Raw genomic sequence first — 11,178 nt, 5'->3', positions numbered from 1 at the left:
CAACTCAGCGCCGTTCAATTGCGCTCCACACTCTGGAGCCAGAGGCTGAGGCTGCTGGGGTTTCTGGCCTGTTTTGCCCCATGAGGCTGGGAGCGCTAGGTCAGGGGACTGCTGGCTTCCCCACTGGCACGTAGTGGGGTTTTTGGTTGGCCCTCGCCAGTGCTTTATTCATAATAAAAGCAGTGCTGGGGCTTGGCCCTCGCAAGGCCTGGCACTCATGGAGCACTGCCCCTCGCCCAGTGCCAAAGGAAAGGGGCAGGGCCAATGGGAAATCAGGAGCCTGAGACTGATGGTCCCCAGGGCCAATGGGGAGGGGCCAACCTCCAGGTCAGCCCGATTGACAGGGCAGACGGGCCAGTGAGGGAGTCAGGAGCCCGGGGTCCCGTCCTCCGTGTGCGCTGGAGCTGCCTGAGGCAGCGCAGGGCCGAGCTAAGGGGAGCGGGGGCCCGAGCTGAGCCGGGAGCAGAGCCAGAAAGGAGCAGCCCAGAGGGCAGGGCCGGGCCGGGAGCAGAGCCGCGCCGGCCGGCCGGAGGGGCGCCTGGGGAGCCGCGCTGAGGCCGGGGCCGGGGCCGTCCGGAGCCGCGTGCGGTGAGCAGCTGGGGACTGCGAGGGGGGACCCCAGGCCGAGGGCCCAGCGCAGGGAGAGGTCACCAGCCCAGGGGTCTCACAGGCCGGACCGGGAGGGGGGCCGTGACCCCGACGGGGGGAGGGGGCAACACTGGGGGAAGAGCAAGTGTCCGACCTGCAGCGTCCCTGCCGCGCGGCCAGGGCCTGGGACGTGCGAGGGACGGACTGCCCTTCCCTTGCAGCCCAGAGGCGGCTGGTGGTGGGTCCCCGGCCCACCGAGGGGGTGACGTGGTTTCCTGTAACCGGCCCATTTGTCCTTATTTTGTTTGTTGGTTGCTGTTTAATCAGTCGTGTTTGCTTTGAACCACTCTATGTAATGAGCAGTGGGTCAGGGACGTGGCCGGGGCGGAGAGACCCCCCATCGTGGGGACACCCTAGCCACTGTCCTAAGTGACCACAACAAGACTGGGGGTCCAGCCCCCCCCAGGGATCCTGGGCCTGGCCTTGTTGGAGTTATGAGGACTCTGCCCCACGGGAGGGAGGAAGGGGAGTCCTCGAGGGCAGGCAGGCCTCTGGGTAAAGGGAGTGGGAACGAGGACTCAAATCCTTTCACTAGCCAATTCCACAAGGGTGGTGTATAGGGTTGCCAACTCTCCAGGAATTAAAATTAATTTTCCTTTAAAGATTCTGTCGTGATGAAATCTCCAGGAACAGGGCAGGCCTTAGGTAAAATGGCACCCTGGGCAAACTAGTATTTTGGCGCTCTTGACCCTGGTGGGCACGGTGCCCCCCCTCCTTTGTCCCTGGCCCCCATGGACTCCCCGCCTGCACCTCCAACCCCTGTACTCCCTTGCCACCTGCATCTCCAACCCCTGCCCCTCTCTTGCACCCGAATCCCTGCATTGTGCCTCCTTTGCTCCTAAGCCCGAACCCCTCTCCTGCGCCCATGTGGGAAAACTGACCTGGATGCATAAAACAGCTAGCATTGCTGCTCGATCTCTCCCTCACCCCCAAACACTGCTCATCCGTGCACCTGTAGGGGATTGTGAGGGGGGAGCGAGGACCAGCATTGGGGCTCCCTGCATCCAGATCACTTTCCCTCCTGGGCTGTTTAAGTGCTTGGTGTTGCTTCTCTCTCCCCGACTCACAGCCCGCTGGGAGGGGGAGTGTGGTGCAGAGGAACATTGTGGGGGGGAGAGCAGTATCTTTGCGTCACTGCTTGTCTCCCATCCTGTTCCTCCGCCAGGAGGAAACAGGGAAAAATCTGGGTGCCCCTCCATGCAGCGCTCCGCTGTCAGGCAGGAGCAATTTCTGACTTTAAACCATCAGTGTGCACATCTATGCTGCTGCATGGTGTCCCCTTGCCCATGGCTCCCCTTGGGCAGTTGATTGGGTGGCCCACCCCTACAACCGGCCCTGTCCAGGAATACGTTCAGCCAAAATTGGCAACCGCGTAGGCCAGGAAAGTTCCCCACGATAACAGAACCATTCCTCTGCTTACATCTAGAAAGGGGTTTCCTTAATTTACCAGATGTTGTAGCAACAATGGAGCATGCAGAAACAGCCACCTGGGAGCCAAACCAATGAGCTCCTGTACCCCTCAGGGTGCAGCTCTACAGGTCGCTGGAGGGGAAAGGGGCCAGCACAACTATGCACAACTGACATGCCACCTAAAGCTGCAAGGCACTAGCAAGGACTAAGACACTTCTGGGGGAGGTGGTGGTGCGGGGAGGGGTTGAAGCGGTGGCTAGCCTCCTGCATGGCCCCCTGCAAGCCACAGACACTTTGGAACAGCTCCAGAAAGCAAATGCTTCCTGGACCTAACCGCCTCACAGTAAGCCTGAGCAGCTCATGAACGTGATGTATGGCAGGAGGGATGTGAACTGTGATGAGCAGAAGGCTGAAGGATGGCCTATGCTGGGGATATGCACACGCAACACCACTTCATGGAAGCACAACAAGCATGTGACGAGGAGCCAGGACCGGGCCCCATCTGCATGACAGAAACAACTGAATTGGGGGAGTTCCTACTCTGAACCCACAGGTTCTACTTGGACATGGCCTCAGGGAGGCCGCAGTATTTTATCCCGTGACATTTGAATTTCAGTTCTAGGGTTCCACCCTTGAGAGAAGGCTGCTGAGGCAATCTTGTTCCCAGCAGCTGCAGGATTCTGAGGCAAAGAGGCTCATGCTCAACTCTGCATCCAGCAGCAGCGTCTCTGCAAATTCAGGAACCATGTCCACTTCTCAGCAGTTCTGGTTTTGCTATATCAGCAGCTCCTGATCTATGTGACACAAGGGCCAGGCAGTGGTAAATAGACGGGAGCCTGAGGGATGTACTGAGTTGTTGTAGCTATTTGCATTCTCGTTATCAAAATAAATGCAACTTCTGAACCACTGCTCTTCTCATATCTTGCTGGCAGATGGGGACACTGGGTGTGTGACTTTCCCTGCATTTGCAGATTATAAGTTTGTCCTCACCCTGTCCACGGTAGAAGAGGAGGGTGCAAGGGGCTGCGCGTCGTGGGCCCCTGACCTGATAAAGGAGACAAGGCTCTGGTCTTGGTCCCAGTGAAGTCTGCGGATTGACTGCCGTGAGAGCAGGAGGTGGCTAGAGAATGCTAGGTTAGCATGAGTCGCATAGCAGGAAAGTGAGGTGCTTGTTAGACTTGGGAGAAAACTGAAGTTTTTCTCCCTCTAGTCCTGCTCATTTCACAGAGAATGAGATCTCACCCCAGGCTATAGAGGCCCAACCTCTCCACTGGCCTTAGTTGCAGGCTTAAGGAGTTAATGGTCAAGTTGGAACTTTACAAAACACCAGCTGTTAAGGAAATGTTTAATAATAGCAGCTTTAGTGATTGTAAACAGCCAGACAATCAAAACATGTGGAAACCAATTCTACTTGTGGTCCAGGCTGGTTCCTGGCATGTACTGCTGAGAAATGGCTGCTTCTCAGCTTGTTAACATATTGCCATGGTCATTTGTCTATTAACTATTTCCAGTGATAAAATGTCTGATTCATACCCCAGCAGCCACACAAGGAAGGGCCAGTAATATTCAGGTTTCTCTTCTGCTGTTGGACGTAAAATAAAAACACACAGAGATGATCTGCTCTCGCAAGTCCCCAGATGCTTCTCCCTCCCATAAATATTAGCATTTGTGCAGAAAAATGTGCAGAATTATTTCAATGGAAAATATTCTAAATTGTTCTGTTTGCACTGTGTCACTTTGCAGTGATAGGAAATATCTCAGTTACATATACAAATTCTACTTTGACAGTTTTACAAGGTTGTCTTCATGCTACACCTGAAATAACTGTGTTGCAAACATCTCATTCCTATCTTGGAGGCTGTTCAGCCATTAGATGGAGCCTAAAATCTGCATCAGGAACTTCAGCTGACTTCTGTGTAAAAGCTATAATCTAAAAACCTACTCTGGGATTTTCCTGTGTCCATCTGAGGAGAGCAGCATTTGGAAACAGGATCTGAGCAGGGTTAGATGGAGAAGAGCTGGGATCCTCCAAGGCAGCAGCTTTAGCTAATGGAGTCTATCCTCTGGCTAACCAGGGATGGGACAGCTCACACTCCATAATCAAGTCACTTAACTCATGGCCTATTCAGAGTGACATAAGAATAATTATTGAATACATTTACTCATCAAATAAGATCCAGGCAGCCTTGTCTGGCTGGTGTTTGTCAGGTGTTTCCACACTCCTGCGCTCAAGGGCAGGCAGCACAATCCAGCACAGGATGCCGGAGCACAGAGTTAGCAGAGACTCCTTGGGCTCCTAACAAGAAGCTGATGTTTTAGCAATTTGGCTAGTCTGGGAATTGTTCTGGATCCACCAGTGGGAGAAACAAAGGCTGTGGGAAACTCCCACAGCCTGTGCCTCAGCAAGTGGAGGGTAAAGAAATGAATATTGCTACAAGCTTGTGCTTTTGATTCAGTGTCTGAGAAACTCCGGTTTACAGCATCATAGAGATGCACGGCTGGATTGGGCCTCGATGTCATCAAGTCCAGCCCCCTGCACTGTGGCAGGACCAAATAAACCTAGACAATCCCTGCTAGCTGTTTGTCCAACTTGTTCTTAAAAACCCTTAGTGATGGGGATTCCACAACCTCCCTTGGAAGCCTATTCCAGAGCCTAATTATCCTTTGGATTAGAAAGTTTTTCCTAATATTTAACCCCCATCTCCCTTGCTACAGATTAAGCTTCTGGTCCTACCTTCAGTGGATATAGAGAACAGTTGATCACCAGCCTCTTGCTAACAGCACTTAACATATTTGAAGACTGTTTTTAGCCCCCCCCCCCCACAAAAAAATCTTTTCTCAAGAGTATAATTGTCCAGTTTTTTAACCTTTCCCCCACATCAGGTTTTCTAAACCTTTAATAATTTTTGTTGCTCTTCTCTGGACTCTCCAATTTGTCCACATCTTTTCTAAAGTATGGTGCCCAGAACTGAACATAGTACTCCAGCTGAGGCCTCACCAGTGCCAAGTAGAGTGGGACAACTACCTCCCATGTCTTAGATACAACACTCCTATTAATACATCTCAGAATGTTATGCTGCAGGAGGAATGGGAGAAGTGGCGACTTTGATCATATGTGGTGGGAATGTTTTTTCACCAAATGTTTTTGCAGGCAGATCTTCCACCAGTCTTCCAGTACTTTTCAAACATAGTTTAGGCTAGGGCTTGCTTTCCTGGTTAGGATTACAGTTAGGTATTGGGGAAATACCTGTCATTTATATTCAGTAAATTTCCAGCTATTATTTTTATTGAAAATAAATTAATAGGCATTTCATTAGCTTTATACTCTCTACAGCTCAATATCACTCTGAGTTGCAATTCAAAATATAGAGCAAACAAGTTCTATGGTCTGATTGTCAGAGGGGCCTGACCTGCTGCCTTTGGCTGGCTGCTGCTTGCTGAGAGCTTATGGTTAGAGTGAACCTGGCTCAGATGAATTCCTTGGGCAGTGCGTCTTCCTTAATGACCTTTACACCCTCTTACCAACTTCCTTTGGCTCCAGTCCTTCTCACATTGTACCCCTCTGACATTGTACCCCCAGACCCCTTCCATTCCACCTAATGTTTTCTTTGGTTATAGGTAATTCTGGCTCATTGCCTGTCCCACTCACATTGGAATGAGATTAGTGAAGCTTACTCTCCTATCATTGAGACTGGATGATGCATACCAGAGCTCCACCATCCCCTTTAGTCTGAATCATCTGGATTAATAATCTGTCACTAGTGCAGTCTGTAGGACTGAGCACAGATTGTGAGACCCAGAAATCCACATGTTGGGATCCCTGCACACATCCACAATTATCGATGTATAATGTACAATCACACATCTCATATAATTTGCCAAGTCTCAGGGGATCCTAATTATTGCCTTGCAGGTTCCATTCCCAGCTCTTTTCTTTTTTGTTTGCTCCTTATCTGTCATGTTACAGGCTGCTCTGTGCTCTTGCCAAAGACCAAGCAATGCCAGACACTTGTTTGACACTGTCAGTTTGAAGCTGGCTGCTGGGGGTGGTCACTGGGAGAAGATCCTTTCACTTTTCCCTGTCCCAGGCAATTGGGATTTGTGTCAGTACGCTGAGCCATTAACCTAGCGCAGCCTTACACACCTCGCTATACCTGTGATGCAGGGAGACCCAGCATAGCACTTGGTATCAAGGCTGCTCTGATGAATGCTGGAGGCTTGATGAGTGACGGAGGAGCAGGAAGGATTTTCAGTCCTGAGCTGCTAAGTCTGCTCCTTACCCTTGCTGCAAACTCCCTTCATGTTTCTGCTTCACCTTGTCCCCAAGCCACAAATCATTTTTTGCTAGTGTTACATTAGTAGAGCACCACAGCTTCACTCAGTGTCCTAATGTGCAGGAGCACATTGCTTCTCTCCTTGCCAGACAGAGCAACAGGGAATCTCCAGTAGCCCCAATTCTTTTTGCTCACCCTCTTTCTCTTCAGATGCACTCATGATATGTCCAGACATTTGGCTTCAGCTGGGGTGCTAGCATCAGTCACAGTTGCAAGTTGAGTGTTAGGACTAAGCCCAATTTGCTTTAGCACCACTCTACATGCTCAGCAGGTCCTAGTTCTGGGGACCTGTCCACTAGTTTGGTGGAATCCACTCACCTGGCCATTTAATTCAGTGCATTTATTTGCAGTCCTGTGTTTCCCTTATTTGGCCTATCATCCTGTACATCTTTTATGTGAAATCCTGGCTCCATTGAAATCAACCGCAAAACTCCTCTTGACTTCAGTGGGGCCAGGATTTCACCTTGTATCTGCGCCATCTACAATATAGCCTGTAGCTTTCTCTTCATCCCCAAACAAAAAACAAGAGACCCCCTTTGGCTGCTGCCATCTGCATCACCAGACATAATGGGTACATCAAGAGAGACTTTGCAGTTTACAAAGAGCACTCTCTGGCTTCTCACCTCATTGGCTTCTTTTAGACCTACCTGCAACTTTCACTTGTGGCATCTTTGCTACAAGCTGTTGGAGCCCCGAGTAACTCACTGCGGTGAGGGAGTGCACGTGGCTGAGAGAAGCTGCACAACAGCCTAACACAAATTTTACTTCTGTATATCCCCGTGTAACCAGACTCCCCTCTCTAAAAGGAGAGGAGGGATCAGATATGGAACTATTTAAAGTTGCATCCAAGAGCAGTCTCAGTGGAACAGGTGAAGCTGAAGGCTAGCATTAACTCTATTGACCCTGAAGTACCAGAAACCTAATGCAGAGCTTAGAGTCTGTGCCACCAGGAGATAATTCCTGGAATTATTCATCGTGCTATTTTGACTTGGCAAATGTTGACATTATTCCCTGATATTATTTGACTTAGCAAATATTGGAATGGAAGAGCTATTCCTGTTTAGAGAAACACCTGGAATGTGCCGACAAAATCACTCTTCAGCTTCTGACTCGGCAGTGTGGGGACCTGCACTGCCTGGGCAACAGGGGAGCGAAAAGCACAGGGTCTGTCACAGGCCCAGCTACTGGCTTTGTTTTTATTTACTGGGGAAGGAGTTAAAAGAATCTGAATTAAAATTAGTACAGCTCAAGCAAAACACCCAGGGCTAAAATTGTTACAGTCACACAGCTTGTGACTGTAACACAGAGAAGGAAACAGACTGATCAGTTCTCCCATGAGAAGACCATAATTTATTATTTTATTATTTGCATTACTGTGGCCCCTGGGGACATCAGCTGAGTTCAGGAGCCCATTGTGCTACACACTGTGGATACACATAATGACACTGCCCCAAGGAGCTTACAGTCTAAACAGCTGGATGGTCTAAAGGGTAAGGAAGTATTATCCCCATTTTGCAGATGGGGAACTGAGACAGGGAGAATAAATTAAATATTGAAGGTCACACAGGAAGCCTATAGCAGAAGTGCTGAGTCCAGTCCAGCACCTTCACAAGATCATTTCCAGGTCACTCAAAGAACCTTTCAGAAACTCTGTTCATTCAAGTTCTGTGGGTGTCACTGCTTCTCGTGTTAATGCTCAGCTGGGTTATAATCAAGCAAGATACTCTCAGCGGTTCTTGGACTATATCACTGATTTTTACATTCTCCAGTTATCTTCCCGGATGGTACATTGGGACCTGCCCCTTGCCAAAGACTCTTGGCAAATGAGTTGCTTTACTTGCCTGCAAATGAGTGTGCAGCTGGCAAACAGCAAAATGGTGGGATGGTCCATCCCATGTTGTTATGATTATTTATTTTTATTACCTTAGCACCTAGCCTCATCATAGCCCAGACCCCATTGTCAATCAAGAGAGATTTCTGTGTTCTCTCCTCAGGCCTGGGCTTTATGATCTTGGTCTAAGACACTGTCAGATATAGAAGACTACTGACTAGAGCCAGGGCTTGCACTGCTTCCTTTTATCCCTGTTCCTTTCATTAACTTTTATAAATAATAAAATCTGAGATTTGGTTCTAGGAACCCAGACCCCACATCATTGTGTGGATGATTCTTTGATTTAAATCCTATAAAACCAATGTCTCCTGCACATCATTACCCTTTAAAGACTACATTTACTTATAATCTTTTTGGGTTGGATGTCAAGGTCAGAGGATTAACATCAGAAACTAAGAATGACCTTCAAGGCTGAAATTTCTTCTTTTTCCTATAATCTCTCATAGAATATCAGGGTTGAAAGGGACCTCAGGAGGTCATCTAGTCCAACCCCCTGCTCAAAAGCAGGACCCATCCCCAATTAAATCATCCCAGCCAGGGCTTTGTCAAGCCTGACCTTAAAAACTTCTAAGGAAGGAGATTCCACCACCTCCCTAGGCAATGCATTCCAGTGTTTCACCACCCTCCTAGTGAAAAAGTTTTTCCTAATATCCAACCTGAACCTCCCCCACTGCAACATGAGACCATTACTCCTTGTCCTGTCCTCTTCCACCACTGAGAATAGTCTAGAACCATCCTCTCTGGAACTACCTCTCAGGTAGTTGAAAGCAGCTATCAAATCCCCCCTCATTCTTCTCTTCTGCAGGCTAAACAATCCCAGTTCCCTCAGCCTCTCCTCATAAGTCATGTGTTCCAGACCCCTAATCATTTTTGTTGCCCTTCGCTGGACTCTCTCCAATTTATCCACATCCTTCTTGTAGTGTGGGGCCCAAAACTGGACACAGTACTCCAGATGAGGCCTCACCAATGTCGAATAGAGGGGGACGATCACGTCCCTCGATCTGCTGGCTATGCCCCTACTTATACATCCCAAAATGCCATTGGCCTTCTTGGCAACAAGGGCACACTGCTGACTCATATCCAGCTTCTCGTCCAGTGTCACCCCTAGGTCCTTTTCCGCAGAACTGCTGCCTAGCCATTCGGTCCCTAGTCTGTAGCTGTGCATTGGGTTCTTCCGTCCTAAGTGCAGGACCCTGAACTTATCCTTATTGAACCTCATCAGATTTCTTTTGGCCCAATCCTCCAATTTGTCTAGGTCCCTCTGTATCCTATCCCTGCCCTCCAGCGTATCTACCACTCCTCCCAGTTTAGTATCATCCGCAAATTTGCTGAGAGTGCAATCCACACCATCCTCCAGATCATTTATGAAGATATTGAACAAAACCGGCCCCAGGACCGACCCCTGGGGCACTCCACTTGACACCGGCTGCCAAATAGACATGGAGCCATTGATCACTACCTGTTGAGCCCGACAATCTCGCCAACTTTCTACCCACCTTACAGTGCATTCATCCAGCTCATACTACTTTAACTTGCTAACTCTCAATCCTCTCACTGTTTTAAACTGAAAAGTCAATTAAACTGAGCTCCACAGATAGGGTCATCTGCAGAAACATTAGTAGGGATGTGTTATGTGATACAATAATCACAATTAAATCTTCATTAAGTTAAAACACTAAACATGAATGTGTGATTTTTCCACTTTTGTCCAGCTATGAACTTTTTCAGCCTTTGGTCTGCATCACTGGTGAGGCATTTACTCTCAACATTGAGCAGCCTTGCCAGGCACAGGCCTCAGAAACCCAGCACTAAATTCCTATTAGGCTTGCTTGCTCCTGGCTGCTCCTCAGCACAGGGGTTCTTACAAGGGAGGAGACTGAAACCTTGTCAGATAGTAGGGCAGATCTTTTAGTGACATCCTTCTCCCCAGTCTTGCTGTCTCCAGGTGCACCTGTTGCCAGATGAGGTGTCCAAATCCAGACCCGTGGCTGACAGTTCTTCCAGGCAAGCCAAAAGGCAGCCTCAGTTTTCAGAGAAATGTTACATTTCCATTAATTTCATACACACACCCTGGCTTGTGAATGGTGTGATGAAATTCATGCAGTAGGTCCTCACCAGCACACTGGGCCAGTTATTAGCACTAATTCCCACAGAGAGTTCCTCTCAGCCATTCGCTATTCATTGCCCAGATTCCTCAGCTATGGGCTGAGCCTGTTCAGGTAAATGGCCTTGCATCCCACCCTGCAACATAAGCCAGTTAGATCCCAGAAGGAGATCAGTAAGTCAGAGGGACAGACCAGAGTCCTGCTGGAATAAAGATTTCCCTATAGCACCAGAAATAAAATGACAGGTTTCAGAGTAACAGCAGTGTTAGTCTGTATTCGCAAAAAGAAAAGGAGTACTTGTGGCACCTTAGAGACTAACCAATTTATTTGAGCATGAGCTTTCGTGAGCTCACGAAAGCTCATGCTCAAATAAATTGGTTAGTCTCTATGGTGCCACAAGTACTCCTTTTCTTTTTGAGAAATAAAATGCTGTTCTACGGTAAATTTCACCTAAACATTCCACATGGATCTCTCAGCGTCTTATGAGCTTAATTTACACTAACAGCAGTCCCTTCTGCTTCACTGTTGTGTCATCTCTGTTCAGATTGCAGCCGTCAGCTCCAAATTTTACAACAATAGTTGCCCCCATGGGAGCTGGGACTTGCTGTGTGATTGTCACATACTCCAGATTCTGTTGTGCCTGTTTGGAGGGTGAGGAAAATAAGTACAAGTGACAGGCCTCATCCGACCTACTTATTTTTGGGGATATCAGATAACCATGCAGCTAAGCTCAACTTTGGGTGACCTTAAAGGCTACAGGGCTGGCTGGAGTTAGCAGCAAAAACAGGCA

Source organism: Eretmochelys imbricata, chromosome 21 (genome assembly GCF_965152235.1).
Source record: "Eretmochelys imbricata isolate rEreImb1 chromosome 21, rEreImb1.hap1, whole genome shotgun sequence".
NCBI lineage: Eukaryota > Metazoa > Chordata > Testudines > Cheloniidae > Eretmochelys > Eretmochelys imbricata.
This window is presented reverse-complemented; position numbering follows the sequence as displayed.